Source organism: Anser cygnoides, chromosome 5 (assembly GCF_040182565.1).
Source record: "Anser cygnoides isolate HZ-2024a breed goose chromosome 5, Taihu_goose_T2T_genome, whole genome shotgun sequence".
Classification (NCBI taxonomy): Eukaryota; Metazoa; Chordata; class Aves; order Anseriformes; family Anatidae; genus Anser; species Anser cygnoides.
The window spans coordinates 65,350,001-65,370,031 of NC_089877.1; positions in this window are offsets into that span (position 1 = coordinate 65,350,001).

The following is a 20,031-nucleotide window of genomic DNA, read 5'->3' on the forward strand; positions in this document are numbered from 1 at the left end:
TATGGTAACATCTAGACGATGCACAGCAGTAAATGGAGCGTTGCCAGCTCCATTATTTGAGCAGTACTGCTCTGGGTACCCGTGGGGAAAATCTTTTGGCTAAGGTGAGAGATGAGGAAGCTGAATCCAGGTCATCAATAGCGCTCTGTGTGCAAGTGGGACTGCTAGATGGTGCCAACATGAAATCTCTTATTGCTTGTGACCTTTCTGTGATAGGAAGAAAAAAATGTTGTGATGTTTCAGGCTGAATGTAAAGCAAAACAGAGAAGTCTATTTTAAGATTAAAAAAAAAAAAAAAAAAAAGATAAAGAATTTAAGGTAGATGATCAAAAGAAGAAAATAGCTATAAAAATAACATGTGTTAAGTTTCTATATTACAGAAGTACAAAGGTTGAAGATCACAGTGAATATATCCACAAAGGGCTGTAGCTGAAATGTTGCTAAGCAGCATCACAGTCTGTATCCCTCAAGTGGCATTTGAAATCAGGATCATCTCTACAAACTGCAAGAGAGCTTTCCTCCCTTCCCACCTTGCCAGCTCATTTTCATTCAGGGTGGCAGAGGCTGCAAACTTTACAGCTTCCTTCTAAACTCAGCGTTTGAGCAAAGTGTTCCCCAGACTCCTGCCAATGTGCTCCGGCATCAGCAGAGGCGAGCTGCCGTGCTGGATGATGCCTGGTGACTGACTGATGACCTATTCACAGACAGAGCATCCTCCGGACGATTTATCCCAGCCGGTACTCGTTAATGAGAGAACTTGGGCAACAGCAAGAAGAAAAAAAAAAAAAAGGCATAGTTTCATTACAAGAATCTGCACAAGTTATTTTAATTTGGAACTGAATTTGCATGAGAAGGGTGTGAACACCTGAGAGGTTTTAGTATGCAGATGCTTATGGGAGTTTTGAAGAAGAGCTTTCAGGCAGAGCTGGAAATTAATGTTTTAATACACTTAGAAGCTAATGCACAAAATACACACTAGACACATCACAGTGGTAGCTCTCAAACATCTTCTCTCACAGTCCCAGTTCTGGTATAACTCTCCTCCCATTAGCATCTCCAGAGTCATAACACTGAACTGGAAACCCTTGAAATAATATCTTTTGGTTTTCTTTGACTCTTTCAGTTTTCCAGTTGTTCATGTTCCTTGTAAAACTTATGCTGGGAAGTGAGTGATCCTGCAAAGGCTATAACCTTCTGCCAGCAGCTTCAGCAGGGACCATGGGGCAAGCGCTCCCAGACAGCCCCTGCTATGGCAGCATGTACCTGCTTCCACTCGTCTTCTCCTTGGTGCACAGGTGCACCAGGGAGCATATGTGCACCCACCAAGGTGCATGTGTTCAGCTACTTTCATGTCATCCTTAAACCCTCTAGCACAGCAGCCTGTAGAGCATGCAGGCTTGACAAAGACACTGAGCACACTGGAGGCATGCTCTTGGTCTTACCACCCCCGTGCTGCACTGTTCCACGTGGCCTTGCGCTGTGTGTACGTCTGAGCTGTGCCGGCTGTACCCCCACTACGGGAGGGGACATATCGGAGCAAGGATCATTCTGTACACATCCTCATATTTGTTCTATGCTGGTTGCATAGGGGACAAAATACTGGGCTCGGTGATTATTTGATCTGGCTCACCATGGCAGGTCATATTTTAGTGAATGGGCAAAGTGGTCTCACAAATTCACAGCAAAGCATTAAGTACCCAAAATGCCTGGGGATGTCTGAAAGTATCCGAGAGGGACTGTGTGTAACCTAGTGAATACTTCCCAGTGATCCCAAGCCTGGGAAGACCTGCAACCAGTGTTCGAGCCACCATGGTAACTGGAGAGGATCCAACCCTGGCAGTGTGCAGCACTCTGCTGACATCTGGCAGGTCTCTGGTCCTGACAGGATGACACAGCTCCCCCAAAACACAGCATGAGCTGCTTCTGAGCTCCGTCTTTCCCCTCTGAGTTGCTTTGTATGCTGTCCTTCATCACATCTCGCCGTATAAAACATTAATCTATTGTGAGGAAAAAGAGATGCAGCCGCTCCAGTGGATGATTGCTTTGTTCAGGGCATGGATTTTACTGGGCTTCAGGTTCCTACAGGGAAAAGAAATGCCGTGTGAGGAGCATCTCATGAAAGACAGTGGAAAGCTGGCTGAAACGGCCAGCAACCTGAGGGATTTGTACAAGGACAACTGAGAGATGGTGCAGTATTTTTTCATCTGGCAACAAAATCCTTGAATGTTCCTCTTGAATATCACGCTGCAATGAAACAGGTGAAGAAGGAAGGGAATTACAGCGTTTCAAACTGTAAGGAAAGCAGACTAGAAGATTAACTAGGAGTCTGTAGTCAATCCCACTGGTAGAGCTTGCTTGCAGCTAATGCAGCTGTATTTACTTTATAGATCCAAAGCAGGGCGCTGGAAGCGCTATCTCGCAGCTCTGACCTCTGCCTCTGGCCCATGCAGAGCTGTCAACATCAGCTCGTACTGAAGTCATAATAACTGGGATTCCTCAGTCTTCACAGAATTGCACAGAAACAGCTTGTCAAAATTTAATTCATTGAATATCATGGCCTTACTATTGCAGTTTAACCCTCACCCCTGCAATAGCACATCACCAGGCTCTTCTAGAGAGAGCACACTATAAAAGAACAATATTTTATGTGCTTGTTTTATTTCTTTAAGCGTATACTATCCATATGCTGTAGATGCTGTGAGGATAACGCAGAGACAAGAAAATTCATGTTCAGACATAACCAATATGTGGCAGTGAAACTCAGAATAATCCACTACCAGCAAAGCAGAAAACTGAATAATTTAATTCCCTTTTCATTTCTAACAACTCTACCCTATATTTGTATATATGGGACCAGGAAGTACAGCGAAATCATCCAGATCCTAGATTTCAACCCCTTGCTCTTTCCAGAGAAGTGCACCCTGATGGATAGGAAGGGAAGAACAAAACAGATCAATATTCAGCAGGCTGAATGAATGCTGCCGAAACACATGGCACATCCCACGAGCTCGCAGACTCCCAAAGGGGTCGCAGCTCTCAGCAGGTGCCTGTGCCCCTGCTCACTGCCACCAGCAAGCCCACTGCAGCTCCAGCCACTGCTGGGTGCACGGGGACAAAGTAAATGAGGTCACTGCAGAAACAAGGTTGTTCCCTGATATTTTGTGACCTTGCGGAAAGTTAAACATCAGCTCTGCAGAGCATAGTTGAAGAGTCTCAGTGCAGACACAGCTTGAGCTTGAACTCACTTCCCCCTCAAATTGCCAAACCATGATGGGAATGCTCAGCATGCAGCTGCCCTGCCGTGCACCTCCCTGGCTGCGCTGGGCTAGCTGGGGACGGTGCCCTGAGCAGATGTGGTGGGGTGCAGCAGGAATGGGTACAACCTGCTCCCCTCCTGCACAGGGAAACAGGTGAGTGTGCATCAGTGCGTATCAACTGCTTTCTACATTAAAAATAAATGATAAAAATAAAAATAAATAAACAAACTAATAAATAAATGCAGCAAAGATCCTCCATCCTGTCGTCCTGGCTGCAGGTGAGAACTGCAGATGCTCAGGAAGAGTGTGTATGAGTGATTGCCCTGCCCCAAGACATTCTCCCCGCTGCCAGCAGTAAGCAGTTTAAGCTATTTCCAAATCAGCATTTTTAATATGCTCCAAAGAACCCACCCCCTGTGATTACGCCTAATCCTTTCTGAAAACATTTCTATTTCGGGCAACTTGCTTTGACAATAAGTCGTAATTTAATTATTTACTGCACATTTCCGTTTTCAGAAGTCTGCGTTTAGCTGAACTCAGCACAGTGGAGAAGCCAGGAGTCGCCAGAAGACTTCAGCTTGGGAGCACAACTGTTTTTCTTTGTGTTCGAGGCATTTCGCTCTGTTTGCCATTCATTGTGGCAGAGCTGCTGTGGCTTTTTGTGCTCACCTGTGAGTGTCTGGGCTTGGGAAAAATTTCCCTAGTAAAAGGTAAAAGTATTTTTGCTCCCAAGTGCGCTTTTCTCATTCTTGCTGTAAAATGTTGCTATAGAACAAAAAGGCTGATAAAGACACCATGGAATATTTGGTGTATACAATTTGTGCAGAGTGCAGATGTCTGTGGGGGGATGGGGAAGGACATCAAGCAGCCACTGCTATTTTGGCATGTCACCAGCCTGGACTCTCTCGGTCCCCTGAAATGAGGCAGCTACTGCTGATCCCTGGTCAGAAGGCCCTCCTGGGCAGTGAACTGGAACAAGGAGATTACCGTTCTCCACTGCTGAGGCTCTGGGGTCAGCTTTGGAGGGAGTGAGCCTGGGAAGGAGCATGGCCTCGGGCTCTGGGATCATGGCCAGGCCACCGAACGGCACCCCCACAGCACTGCAGCCTCCAGCGGGACCTTGACATCCCGCCCATGAGCAGCTTGGAGTGAACCCAGCCGAGGGAGAGCCGTCTCTTCCACCAGCAGAAACACGTTTCAGCTGAATGCTCGGCTTGAAATCCACACAAGCCTGAAATCTAAGTGCTTGTCCATCAGTCTTCTGCTGTGGATTAAATTTGTATCTTTTAAATGAGCTGTGTTTAAGGAATAGAGATGAAATGGCACTAACAGCACAACATTTTCTGGCACTGTCTGCTGCTTTTCATTATAAAAATCTAGGTCAAGATTATTTTAAAAGTAGCTTTCCAAGTGAGAAGTATCAGTCAGACATAGAACATTTGCCTGAAAATAGCTAATATAAAATAGGCACGAAACTGCCAGATAAGCACAGGGTGCAAAAACATTGTTCCTGCTCTTGGTAATGTCTCAGCAGCTTCCTAGCACATAAAAACTAGCTGTAATCACACATTTTGCTTTACTTCTCTCTATCACACTGATGGCCAATTTATCCACAGCAGCGTATTTACAGGCCTGTTTACCGAATTGAAATTCTTCTCTAGAGCGGATGCTACATTGCCTCAGAGCGCAATAGGATTTAATTGAAGCAGCATGAGAGAGCTGATGAATGGGATGCTTGCAATGAAGGGACCGGAACTGGGACAGAATTTCAATGGAGAAGTTAAAATTCCACGTTAGCTATTCTTAGCAGGTAGCAGAGATGACTCAAGATCGTCTTCCAAGCATGTAGAGATGAGGCTGTTTACTACAAACTATTGACAGAAACCCTATTTCCAGTCATGCAGCAAAATTATCACAGTTTAATTTGGTTTTGAATGCTATTATACATGTATACATGCGATGCTCGTGATGCATGTATGACATACATTCAAGAGACAGAGAATACCAAGACCTTGCGTAAATCATGGAAGATCGGCAACACAAGGATTTTTTTGGTATGGCTTTTTTTCTTCTGTACTCCAGACATACCAGCTTCTGCCCTGTGATTCTTTTCCTGAACTCTGAGGATATCCATGCCATAGCTTAACCTGGGTGGCAGACTTTCTACTCCACCTGCAATATGTGCCTTATATGCCCCAGTGCCTTATGGAGAAAGTGCCTTAATATGCTCCCCAAGTGCCTTACGGAAGAAGGGACACAACCAGAGACTTCACTGGTCTTGTGTTGTCTTCCCACACAACACAGAGATACAGAAAACCAGACACATTGATTTGAGGTCTTTACTCTTCAGCTTTATGGCAAAAATCTCTTTGGGCCATAAAAGAGCTATGCAGTATTTTCTGATAGCATCAGGAGTAAAGAGAAAAAACGTGCAGGGGTGAGCACGATGGAGCTGCAGCAAGGAGAGCAGGGTCAGGGTTAGGCACCCAGCTGCCCTGCCAGCTGCAGGTGCTGCCACAAGCACAGGAAGAGGTGCTCCTGGTGCACCTCAGCTGCCTCTTGCGTGGGGTCCTCCAGAGCTTCTTCAGCCACCGCTGGCCCAAGCTTTGTGTGATGCTTTGGATGCAATGCCCTGTAAATTCCATAAACCATCTGTGCTAATCTTTGGGACCAAATAACATGTAGCATGGGCATATGGTCCACTCAGATCCCACTTGGTGAGATGTTCAGTTAAAAAAATAAAAATAAAATAAAAAAAAAAAGGAGCGCTCTGATGCTGCCCATCCCTTGGCAGAGCTTTTCTGTAGGCCCTGCTGTTTCATCAGGTGCCTGCTTTCAGAGCATCCCAGGTGGGCCTGGAGACATCCCCTCGCAGCGTGGTTTCTGTGAGGGCTGTAGAACTGAGGCCACAGAGCTGCTCTGGTCTGAGACGAAATTATTTGCTAATCCTGTAGAAACACACGCATGCATACAGAGCATCAGCCATTCCTGCGAGCTTCATGATCACCATCCAGACCAGACTGGAAGGGGTTTGCTCTGTTAACTAAGGACCTGGATAGGACCACAGGAGCTTTCCTGAAGCCCTTCCTTCTCAGACACCTCCCACCCTGTGGCTGGATTGAACGTTCACTTGGGTAAGGTCTGCCCTGACAGAAGTGGAGACAGGTCTTGATGAGTCAAAGTTTTTGCTTCACTCTCAATGTTTAGGTAATTATGATCAATAGAAGACAATTTTCTTACTTATTCCTATTCTGGAAAATAGAAAAAAGAAAATGATTTAAAATAAGCATTAAAAACTAGTTGGGGTGTAGAGCCAAGAACAGTTAAAGACAGAAATGGATCGAAACATGGAAACTAATGGTTAAGAAATCTGAATTTCTCAGTTCTGCCTGCACTTCAATAACTTTTCTTGCAATTGATGCACCTCACTGTTTGTCTCTGAACACAGCTTTTCTGTTTGTTTGTTTCTTGGCTTTGTTTTGTTTTGTTTTTAAGGATCTATTTTAAAACATCTCTGTATTATTCTACCTATCTTACTAATGTGAAAAAAACTGCTCAGGGTGCACCTATTCTCATCAGATGAATAACAATCCTACATTATGTGACCAGTCTGACTTTCTGTATTTATTATTGCCCATTGTGTATTTTTCTATCTAAAACATTTAGTACAAGTACTTATTCTGGAGCATGTGGTAGAGAAAAAGCTGATCTGTTTCGCTAAATGTTATTATGTGCAGTAGAAAAAAATCATTTTCACAGCTGAAGCTTGGTTTCATAAAAGAAAATTGGTCATTTTATTTATTTAATTTTTCTTCTCAGCAGTTCCCAGAAATTTAAAATGACAAAATAATTTATAGTACAATAGACCCATTATTATGCTTCTGTAATAACTTGTGGCAGTGGGAAGTTTATGGAAATCTATGCTTTGAAGGTTTTTTTTTTTTTTTGTAATTGCAGAACATCAGAAATTATTTTGAATTTTGCCCACTGTGCTGTCTCAAAATATACTGGAAGTATCTGTGGATTGAATCAGAATGCTCAAAGACAAGCCAGAAAATGCTAATTAAAATTCAATAGTTTTTTCATTACCTTCACAAATGCAAATAATGTACTCTAAACACTTGCAAATAAGTGTTATTGATCCTTCTGAGTCAAAGCAGCTTCAGTGCTAATGGGACTCTTTGGTTGCCTTCCTACAGCTTAGAGACTACTTGTACTCGCTTATATCCAGCAGCACTTAGGTGCCCAAGAACGGTGACTGTCCGTGCCTCAGAAACCTTGCCAGTCTCAGGATGCGATTTTGCGCAAAACTAAGGCTCAAAATATTTCTTATGTTTTACTATTTTCATTGAGGAAGGGGTGTGCTCCCCTGTGCATCACTCCACTGTAACAGAGCTGCGCTGCCACCGATTTTCCTCAAGAAAATCTAGAATTTAAAAAGTGCCTGGTTTTGAACAGACCACAGACTAAGATATTGGGAAAAAAAGAAAAAAACCACCACCACCACCAAAACAAACAAACAAACAAACGAAACAAAAAACAGAAAACTATTGCAAGGTTGAAGAGACTGAAAATTATTTTTCAATACATGGAAAACAAAAATTTTTTCTCTTTCATATAAATATATATTGGGGAAATCAGTTAGAAACAGAAGATACAAAGTCAAGAACACTTCATTCTTGTGTTAGCTTGTTTGCCTCCCAATGGAAAAAAAAATAATAAGATAAAATAAAAGTCAACATACCTCCATGAATTACTTTAATTTCTATTAACCAATAGAAAGGAGGAAAACAGCCTACGGGAAACTGCTGATGTAAGCATACTTTCTCAGTTTTGCCCCGTCCATGGCTGAGGTTGGAAACCTTGTGTATTCACTCCTAAACCACCCAACCTGAGAAACTCTGGAGCAAACCCCACACTGGAGTGTGGCTGTGAACACGACACAACTGCATTTCCACTCATGCCCACGGAGTGCTTCCACTTAGCACCATATAATGCGTATACCTGGGAACAGGTAGGGCTGCAGCCAAGTGCAGACGCATAGATGGCAGTTGTGGAACTTGAAGGACCCTGGTATTTCAAAATTTTACTCTTAATTGGATTCTGACACCCTTCCCAGTAGAAAAACACTGGGTAGGTAAGCAGATTTGTCCTGGTCACTGCGTGCTTTCAGGCGTCGGCTCAGGCTGCAAGGACAGACGGACACGGCTGTGGGACATGTCCCTACAGCTGACCCACATCCACATGGTGCTGACCGCCTCGTCTGGGCGATGGCAAACAACGAGAAGTGCTGGGTGAGCAAGGGTAGGGCCAGGAAAGGCCTAAAAGGAGTTATATGTAGGGTGCTCGCTTAGAGGCTGTTTGTAGCCCATCACCACCTGGAAGAGGGGGCCACCGCCTGGGAAGGAGGGGCTGGGCTCATCACAGATGCACCCTCCCAGCCTTTCCCACAGGGCTAGCTTTGTTGCAGCAGAGAAATATACAGGCTGTCTGAGTTAGTTACAAGTTGGACAAGTCAGAAGTGTCTGCAGAGAACTGCTGCTCATTGGAGTGGAGTGCTAATGGGACCGGGAGCGATGCGTACACCTTGCTGCAGCTGCAGATGAACTGCTGCGTGTCAGCAAAGGCATTTATCCATCCCAGTGGTATTTTTTCAAACATGTAAAAGAAGCACGGAAACCTGGTAAGCTACAAAAGGCTGGGGGAAGACCAAAGCAAGTCCTTTCTAGTCACAGGAGAAGTCTCAGCGAGTTTGTGGGGGAAAAAAAAAAAATCACAAATGGAAAGAAAATAGAGCTTTGAAATATTTGACAACTCAGATACAGTATATAAAGAGGTCTAAACCATGAAAACATTTATAGAAAAGGCTTGTCTTATGCTGCTGCCTTGAATTAATTTGCTTTAATTGATTGGAGAATTTTAGATTCCTGGTAGACATATGAAGTATTTAACAGCACTGTGCTGTACAGGAGATGTCAGAAAGTCTAAAATATGATTCTCCTCTGGTTCACAGTTCAGCTGATGCTCTAGGCTTCCATAAAAAACAATTTATTTTTTTATTTTTTTGAATTAAAAAGTGTTCTGTCACTCTAAATTGCTTTCCTATGTGTTTTCATCCTGAAAAAAGCAGGTGGATACGAACAAGCCCAAACTTATTGTTATTTCATAGTAATTCCCACAAGTACGAGATTTGCAAGGTACCATTCAGAAAACATGCTGATGCTGGTGGGCAGGAGACCTGTGGGCAAAACTAGGCAGACTTTGAGAGAAGAAGCAGGGCTTTAATTTGAAACTAAAACATAGCTGGCACAAAGAAATCTCCATGCAACACCAGCTTAGTTTCCTATACAATTGATAATTCTCGTTTCAATGAACTAAACATCCTGGTTCAAAATTAGATCAATGAAATCTAAAAAGAAGTAACGGAATTTGAACAAAATGATTCTTTTAAAAATGTTTTCTGTCCTCCTAAAGCTATTTCCACATTGGATAATGTAGGATAGAAATCAAGCTAATTAAGGAAAAAAGTTGTTCATTAGGCTCTACTCTCCAAACTAAAGCAAGGTAGTGTAACGATGGCTTCCAAAACTGCTAGTTTTAAAGTTTGTTATAGGTGTTGGTGCGTTTTTGGCAGCAGCAGGTGGCTTTGTGGTTGTTTGGATTTGTTTTTATCTTTAAGTAGTTATTTTGACCACCTACATTTAAAATTGAAACACACACTCCCGACGGTCTGCCTACAGCACAAAGGGCTGACACGCACCCACTGCCAGCTCGAGCATCCTGACCTGTGCTGGAGGCTGAGCAGAGCCCTTGGGCCAGCCTCACCCCGCAGAGCAGCTGGGCAGGGGTGAGCAGCCGGGAGCTGAGGACGTGAAATAAACCCTTCTGAGCTGAGCAGCCAGGGCGAGCGGCAGCAGTGTCCCGGCTCCGGTGGAGATTTGACAACTCGTTCCACAAAAAGATGGACATTCAGCTGTTTTCATGGGCGTTTCGCTCCCTAACATAGGGGGCTGTATTGGCTGCTCCAGGCTCCGTGCAGAGGTGCCGAGGCACGTGGAATCGCCCGTGTACCGAGCGGTGCCTGCGCCCTGCACAAGGTGACGCTTACTCAGATGTGCAAGGATGGAGCCAAACCCCTTAGCTCTTTTCCCCAAGTCTTTGTTTGAACTTGAACCATAAAGACAGCTACTCCTGCTTTAAAAACAAAAAGTGGATTGATGGATTTTAGACACTTTCACAGCTCAGTAACAGCTGAAACATTTTCCGAATCACAGTTTTGGACAGGAAGGGCTAAATTTTCCCTGAAAGCTCCTCGCAAGCTGATGGTTGGTCTGCAGATAGCCCAGGGGAGATACGCCACTTGCAGAGAACGCAGGGATGAATGCAGAATGCTTTAGGCTCTTGGGCTAACATTATGGTTTGCTATGACAAGTGTTTTACTGGATGAATGTCTGCTCTAGCCATCCTCAAAGGGAAGGAATAAACATAGAGAAGTACAAAAAGAGCACTTAGGTAAGGTAAGAAGTTATAATTCTTGACTGACTATCTAAAAAGAAAAAAAAAAAAAAAGGCAGTTTTCTTCCAAAGATACTGCACTCGAAGAGTATGGGTGGAAAATGAGACTTTTGCAAAAACATAAAAGCAGGTTTGCAGCTCAGTGCTGAATGAGGGGTCAGAGCCCAAAGATCTCTGCCCTGCAGCACAGCCACGTGCTGAGGCACTCAGGGGTGCTCGGAGCCCAGCTGGAAAGCTGGGGCTAAAAGTGAAGTCAATAACAAAGGAGAAGCAATTCAAATGAGCAAAGCTTTGGGCTGTACGTGAGGGAAGCAGAACAAAGTGGCTCCAGGAATGATGGATTGCTCGGAAAAGCAACTTCAAGGCTCTATATGCCCTTGTAATAAACTAGCACAGCAAGAAACAATAAACACAATGAGCAGAATCAAACAGGACTGAAATTAAGACTGTTTCACCCCTCTGAACAGCCTGAGAAATGGCACCAGCCGGCAGCGAAGGGAGCGCTGGTCCTGCTGTGGGGCAGCTCAGCCCTCCCGGCGTGCCCCATCGCGGGCTGTATCGCAGGGGGCAGAGCTCTCATGGCGCTGCCCCACTCCTCAGCACCGGGCTGAAAAAGCACCACTTGTGGCTTTGCAGGCTTCTCTTTTGCTGCCCGTCGTCTTTGAGTGCTTTATTCTTAGACGAAAAGCTCGGTGGCTGAACTGCTTATTCTGCAATCAGAGCACGTGCAAAGCATATTCCTCTCCCTTACCTCCACAGATTTATAGGACTGCATTTCTTCTTTAATTGAAAGTTCATTTTTCAGGGCGGATGCAGCACATGCAAGCCGGCCCTGGCAGCTCACAACCGGGAAGGCTCAGAGGGGTGGCAGTGGGCTCCCGGCCAGCTCCACGGACACCGGGCCTGGGGCAGGGGCACGAGAGCAGTGCGAGCAGTGCGAGCAGTGTGGCCACCCTGGAGCCTGCAGCAGCCTGTGCAAGTCGCCAGCCAAGCTAGCCAAAGGGCCTTGGCAGGCCGGCCTCGGTCCTCCGGCCCTGGCTAGTGCCCACCTCCTCCACCAAGTCCCGGCGAGTGCCGTGCATGGAGTCACTTCGCTGGCACCAGAAGTGGCCAGAGCACGGGGACAAGGGATGGAATTGCTCTTTAAGGGCAGAGGCAGGTTAAAAACCAGCCCATCTGGTATGCAATTTAGAGAGAAGTGAGACTGGATTTGGTGCTTAGAGTAAGTACAAGGAGATGCCTGATCTTCCCTGTACTGGTCCAGGGAAGCAACCCAGAGCCTCCGTGCACATAAACCTGCATAGCTGAATCAGCTCCGGCTGTGTGGGACATGTTTATGCCCTGCTCCACAGGTTTATGCCCTGCTGTTGTCCAAGAGCAGAGCACAGGCAGCCTCAGCCAGGCCAGGGCCTGCCCTTGTTTGGCTCCTTGCCTCAGCTGCAGTGACCCCCAGGAGCTCTTTGGTGCAGCTGGCAAGGCTACAAACAGAGTTTTTTTCCACGGAAACCCTCCAGCCCTCCCTTGCAGACATACAAGCCTGTCCTTTGCTGGGAGATATGCTGCAGCATGGAGCTGGGTCTGCTGAGTTCCTGTGGCTTATTCTGCTCAGTGTGCTGCCAGTAAGGAATAAGTAGGTTTTATAGTTGGAAATATTATGGGAACGCACTGGAATTAGCAGGGATGTGTTTGTTTCTCTCCCTCCCCTTCCTACTCAAGTAACTGTGTTGCAATATAAATGCATCCCTGCGAAACACTGGAAGTGTAAGAGGTGATGTACTGGCTCAGAGCAGCGGTTCACATCGTGCACTCGCCCATTTCAGATGGATGTCAAAAGGGAAACCTGTGGAAAAGAAGAACTGCTCCACGTTCCCATCCCGCTTCTAACAGCTCTTTGAGAGGCAGAGACTTCCTTCCTTCCGTGCACTTGCCCATTTTCCCTTTCCAAACTGACAATGAATTTGAGGTCTGGTAAAGGAAGCATGAATAAGTACTTCAGGGTTTCTGCAGACCTGATGCACGGGTTCTTAATGAGCTCCCTGCTCATTGCACACTGCTGTGTGCTCATCTCTACTTGCACATCAACGCTGGGGAAGAGGAGGGGTGAGGGGAAAGATTGATGACCCTGGGGCTGTAGCCAAAGAGCATCCCACAGGGATGGACAGGGAGATGATAGTGAACGACTCCGGCTTCTTCCTAACTGCCATGCGAAAATCTCCTTGTCTGGACAGACAGTGCTGATGCCAGCCACGTTTGCAGGGCAGTAACCCTGACTTTAAAATTCATACAGAGTCTGCTTGTCCATTTGCAGGTGAAGATGGTGTTTGGGCACACACACGACAACCAGTGAAGCCATGGCTGTCCAGGGTGAAAGCTGCTGTAGGCCTGCGCTGATTTCCCCTTGTTGCATATGGTGGAGAGCCTCCTCTGCATATCTGAGATCACAGGGCTGTTCAACAAGCTTCTTGTTTTCTCCCAACATTTTATACTGTCAAGAATGAGACCACATGAAAACAGAAAACTGACATGTTAACCTGTAGCAGCTCACTTTTAGCTCGCGTGTCGTCAGAGCATACTCTACGTCACCAAAGTGATTCATGGATTCATATGATCCATTCTTACGTGGTGCTGTGTTTTCAGAGGGTGTTCCCAAAGACCAGGGATTCCTACCCTCTGGATTACACACACGCAAGCAGCAGCCTCGCGTGCAGGCATGGCAGCCTGATGAGTGCCGCAGAAACAGCAGCAAAGCCCTTTCAGTGCCATCCTGAGTAATGCAAAACTAGCTGGCGTATCGCTGGCTTTGGCATTTTCTAACTGCCGCAGCTATTTTAGCATTTACACAGCTAAAGAGCCACTTGAACCATCAAGCTTGCGATGAGAAGCTCTGGCCCTGTGTGCTGCACCAGCCTGGGACGCGACGCCGGCGGTCCAGCACGATGCGTGGCACAGCCTGGTGCAGAAATCCTCTGGCAGACAGCGAGGCGTGCTGGCCTGGCACACCCCAGGCAGCCTCAGGAGCGGGTTGGCGAGGGGCAGCGACAGCGTGTCCTGCGGGACCTCGGAGCTCAGCCCTGCACAGAAACCTGCTGGCAGGACTGCCCGGCAGCGCCGCTGCGCGCTGCTCACCCAAGTCAAGCTCTGCCGATGTGATCTCCTGAAGTCTGACTGCTGATTGCTAAAAAAAAAAAAAATAAAAAAAAAAGAAAGAATTATTACTTAAGAAAGAGAACAAAAAATGGTGGTTCATTTGTGGAACGTTGTTCTTATTTCTTTGAAGAGATGCTGGTTCTGGAAAGCAGAGGTAAAGCTGCAAACAGCAGATTGGTCAGAATTTGATTCATAACTGCTTATTAGGTTACTTTTAACCTTTATTCTTCAGCCATTTAATATTCTCTTCTCAAATGGACAACTCAGATTGAGTACTTATGTTAGTCATAATGTGCACTAACTTCAACGAGCAATTAAATTTGGACTTCTTTACCACATCTTTCCTTCCGTGTCACAGTGACTCATATTAAGACAGGAAACAGTGTAGGCAAGCTGACTTTTTTTTCCAACAGACATTTAATTTTCTACATTCCACATAGTGTAAAACAAAGCAAACTTACAAAAAGCTGGCATTTTTGTGCTGAATGTCCCAGTACTGTCTACCAAGCTATTCCAAATGCCTTAGGTTAGAGCAGACCTGCTCAGTTAATTGCAGCTGCAGCTCACTGGGTGAATTTATTGAGGTCCCCTGGGTGCAAGGCAGGCTGCTGGCTGTGGGTCTGCTGGGGCGGGCAGGCTTTGCATGCCCATCTGGGCAGAGAAGAAGGGGCTCTCCTGGAAAGAACGGGGGAAACTTCATCGCCTGCCAGGGGGTCTGGGGAGCACCAGGGGGCTTTGTGTGGGAGAGGTGGTGCAGAGACCACAGCGGGGCTGAAGAAAATACAAACGTCCTGTTTCAGTTCTCAATGACTTGAAAGTAAATATCTCAATAACAGCATCTTATTTCTTTGGCGGAGGGTAAAATTCCCACAGACAACTTTGGGGAAACACTTTTTCATTCTACTGAAATGAAACGCCTGAAAAAAGCATTCAGTCAAGGAAAATTACTCTTTGCAGGTGTCATGAGCGGAGCATACGGAGGGAGTTAATCTTGAGGGGTGTTGTTTTAGTAGAACAAGAAGCATTAAACATTCTTGTTGTTTTGGAGCTCCCTGTACATTTTTTCAAAGCATATTGATGCATTCAAAGGAAGAAGGATGCAGTGATGGAAATGGTACTGTGTGTGTTTGTACAACCAACATCACAAGCCTGGATTTTGCTCTTTTACTCCAACTTTGGATTGTGGTTCCTGGCAGCCTCCTGGGCTGTAGTGAGAGTGAGAACAGCACAAGCACTGTCCTCTTCCAAAGGGTAACAGGGCAAAATTTGTTTGGGCTAAGTTGGCATGGAAAAGTGTATTTTCCCCATTAGAAATCTGTTAAATAGAACAAAAATAGTCATTATAATGAGCTTTTCTTTAGACTGTATTCTGATTGTTTAAGATGTGAAGAATTTTCCCTTGCACGTTATTTGCTTTTACCCCCATGCAGCTAATACTGCACTTAACAAAGCTGATACATAAACTACTTTGAATGGCTTTTCAGCTCTTAACACTGAGAACAACTTAATTAGGCATGGTGAATTCAAACGACCTTGTGGATCTTGTAATGCCTTGTGTAAGGCTATTGCCATCCTGTAGCAGCCACGTGTTCCTCAGTGCTCCGCTTTCTTTCACCTTTAATAGCCATGAATATAATTTAATATAGAGTAGCTATGTAATAATCTAAGTGCAGGCTGTGACTTGTTCAGTACAGTGAGGTGATTATGCCTTGGACTGTAAGACTTTTTAATGTAAATATATGATTTAATTAAGAGATGTGGAAGGAGGAGAAAAAAAAAAAAACAACAGGAAAATGATACAACAACATCTGCACATCCACCCCTCCAAGCGAACATGATCTGTATGCATGTCCTGGCATGGGCAAGCCTTAGAAGTCTGTGGTCTGAGCAACCAAAAATATCACTGAAGTCCTGAAAAAACATGTTCTGGGAGGAGAACAAAGGAGGCTGAGGGGTCAGGGGTGTGTGGCCTCATGGCGAGCAAACTCGCAGCATGCCTGGGACACCCTCACTGCAGTGATGTGCCTTAGGACCAAGGTCTTCAATCTGGCTGATCTACTGCCAGTAGGAGGATGGAGATGGAAAGATATTGTAAGGTTACCGCAGAGATCCCAAACAGGTCTGTATTAGTTAGTTCGGATTTCATTAGATTCCTATACCGTGAGTCTTAGCTGGGGGGAGGAGGAATAAATTGTATAAATAGACTGTGGAAATCTGTATTAATGTGTGGTCTTAAGTCTCCAGATCAGTTATTCCCTATTGGGAAAGGGAGCACTCCTCCCGATCCCTTGGGATCCCTTCCCAAGTCCCTGTGTCCTACATATAGCTCTTCTTCCACCAGGAATCATGTTGATCTGTGTGTGTGTGTGCTGCAACATCTCTCTAGCAAACAGTGGGGTTCATTCTAACTCCACATCGCTCCTCTGCATCGGGAAATTCCACTTTTTTATGTGACCTTCCAACTTTTCTGTCCTAAAAGCACACCACTGCCTTTGTCCTGGCTGGATTGCCTCGCTGTGATTCTTGGGCCATTTCTCCTGTTCGCAGCTTTGATCCTAACTTCAGACTGGTTGTAGTCCTTCACAGCTGCCACCCACAAACTGTGTAGGTGAGTTCTTTATTCCATGACACAAGTTCTTAAGGAAGTATTAAACAGACCTGAACCCAGGACAAAATCCTAAGGGAATTCATTTGAAATGTCCCCTGAGTTTGACAGCAAAACATCGATAGATGCTCAGACTAGCTCTGTGCTTACAGTATAGTGTTTTCATATACCCACCCTCTTCCTCTTTTTTCATATACCCACCCTCTTCCCCCCCAAAAAAACTTTTTTAGTTTCTGAAAACACCCTGTGAGGCTGCATCAGATACATTAAAAACCACATCGCATTACCAGAGTAAAAATACAACATGTATGTTTTCACATATTCTGTCAGTTGAAAATGAGATTTAGGACAAATAGGAGTCTTGAAAGAATACACCTTTATCAACATTACCTCCTTTTCTCTACAATAATTACCTCTATTTCTGTTCTGTGTCCTTGGCCAGACAGTGACTTTTCTCCCTTGCTCCCCGTACAGGGAAGTCACCGAGCTGCATTTCGGCATCCATGGACAAGGCACTCGGGGGGTCTCACGCTGAGCCCCCAGCAGGGCCCACGCGATGCTGACTGTAGGTCACAGGCACCAAGGCAGAAGAGATGTTGGATAATGTCACTGGTGTTTTCTCAGTGACATCCATCTGGAAGAAAAATGAACGCGGTTGGGTGTGTGCCTTCCATAACTGCTTAGTAATGGTTTCCTCTCTATGTACCTAACGCACTAATTCCTGCTGTGGGCGCGGGTACAACTTGGTTGAATAAACCTATTTCTCCAACGTAATTCCTACCCATGTTATTATGAATACAGAAATGGAGGCTAAACAGGCTAAACTAAGGATTCGGGAGATGTCATTGAACTCAAAAAAAAAAATCAAGAAAAAAAGTCATTTGAAATCCCAGGCTGACGTGCATTTTGGCAAGACAAAATCTGAAGTGCTGGAATGTAATATATAAAATAACACTAGAATATAAATCATGACAAAGCAATTAGTCTTGTTTCTAGTATGAAATGCAGTTTGCAGCATATTAAAATTCTGACGAGCTCCATCTGCTTAAACTATGCTTACTTATAATTTAATTACACAAGGTATCCATGCCTGAGTCATTAACAGCATTATGAATAATGTGATTCATTAGCAGTGGCCTACATGTGCTGTTTGTTTCTTTTTGTCCCTGAGATATATATCAGTTACTTACAAAGATTTATATTTTGACAATCTCCATCTGGGCTATTCTAATACAATTTTCCAGGACATATTTGTTCTATTTCAGTGAGTAAGGCATGTTGCAATCTTTCTCTGAGGTATGGGAACAGCTTTATAAGTGCTTAGACAGATGTGTAGTTCCACAGTGTCGGTGGAGTTGCATTTTCTCCAAATAGAACTGCTTTTTTACAACCACAAGCAATATTCTGCTGTGTTTCTGTTGGTAGTGTTTCAGTCAATATTTTGACTTTTTTTTTTTTTTTTTTCTGAGCTGGGATGGTAACTTTGCAGGCAGGCAGCAAAATAAGTAAGTTGCATTTTTTTTGTGGACAGGTAGTATTGAAAACTAGAAAAAAAATCATATTTTTTTTAATGCAAAACATTTGGATAAAACAAGTAAAAAAGTCAATCTTTTCAATAAAATTTTACATAGTTCAAAGCCTTTCCTCTCCCACTGACATTCAGTTTGTATGGTTAGTATTTCTTTATAGAGTTATCTCTTCAAGTAATGTAAATGTAATCACATTAAGACCTCAAGGGTTTTTCATAGGAAAGCAGGGCAGCAGTTAACTGACTAATTAGAATAGTCGTCTGAGTGTGGTGACTGCTAACCAAAATGTAGTCATGGTGTTAGGGGCTGTTCTCATACATACGTAACATAAAACATCCAGCATTCTGTATATACCAAACCTTATCCAAGAAGGCAGATTTAGGCACCGGTAATAAGAAAACAGATGTTTTCCAGCAAGCATCACTGCATACTTACTCCATGTTACACTCTTACCCAGCCATTTATGTTGGCTCTGTTTGAGGGCAGGATGATGCACTCGGTGGAGTTCTGATCTGAACTGATTCAGCCAATAGAGTTTTACATACCTAACCTGATTCTCCTTTCCACTACTGATTAGAAACGAGATAACATGCAAAAAGTTCATTTTCCAATGTATGACTGAATCGTGCACAGAGTTGATTCCACACCAGGCAGAAATGACCGCTGGCATCCCTTCCGCTGCTTTTCACGATACCATGAATGTAGCTGCATATGCAGCATATGTCGCTCATCTCAAGGAAAACTTTTCAAGAGTGGTGATAAATAGCTGATCAGAAGAGATAAAATAGGCACAGTCAAGCCAGACTGATGCTCTCATAGTCTCTGCTACAGCTGAAAGCTACTTTCCGTGGGGACAGCAGAACTCATGGACCGATCCCATAATTTGTTCCGGAAGTTCCCTGTTTTGAGGAGAGATATTAGCAATATAAAAGCAGAATGGATCTCTCAGATCCTCATCAGTCTACAGTCTCAAGCAATTTCATGCCTATTAATCTTTAGATATACTTATTAACTTCCAGGGGAGGTCCCAGGCTGTCGCAGAGTCAGCCTGAGGATCACTGCAAGAGGTGATGTTGCTGCTAAACAGTTTCAGAATGAAAGCTTTCGCTTTCTGGAAAATCCTACGTATTAGAATTGGTGAGGAATTAAGGGGTGACAAATTAGGTCTGAATTGTTACAAATAATCTATTAAATATGAAACGCTACACTTCTTTCTTGCTAACATTTAGGCAGTTTTCTGATGATAGCTTGAAATAGTAGGGCCCTTTGGGGGAAAAAAAGCAAGTGAGCTTTCTGGGGGCTGTCACATGATGGACAGCGATGATTTGAACCCACAACCTCCCAGTTACTCTAAGGCAAGTGTGTTGGCCAGTCAGATGGTTTTGTTCGCCTGATGAACACAACATCCGCAAAGACATTCCTCCAAGAACAGTTCACGTGTACGTGCTTTGAGAAGCAATGGAGAGAATGCAATAAATATGGTAACTAGCAGGTGATGAGGAATCCGATGAAAATAAATTCAATACAGCTATGAAGACTAAATGAAAGTCTTAGTACGTATATAAATCTTCTGCTCTTTATTAAGTCCTGCAAAGATTTATTAAATTTTGTATGGCTTAAGAAATACAAAAGAACTGTAATAAAAAAGGAGAGGGGAGATTGCTTATAATTCACATTTTAATAATGGTCAAATGGGTTGATTATATCTTTTCAGATATGATGAATATTACAGAATATTATACAAACTAATATTTGTGGAAAATTTATGCAACTCATAGATGTTCAGGTTGTTCAACCTTAAACTATAAAAGTAAATCATTTTATAGCTTTAAATATCTTTGGCATCAAGGTTTCTACTTAAAAGCATATGATTTCAGCGTTATTTTTATCAGAATCTCTTGCTTTTTGTGTAACTTAAATTTAATTTATACAAACGAACTGTTATGGGCTGTATAAAGTTTTAATCTCTTCCCATACA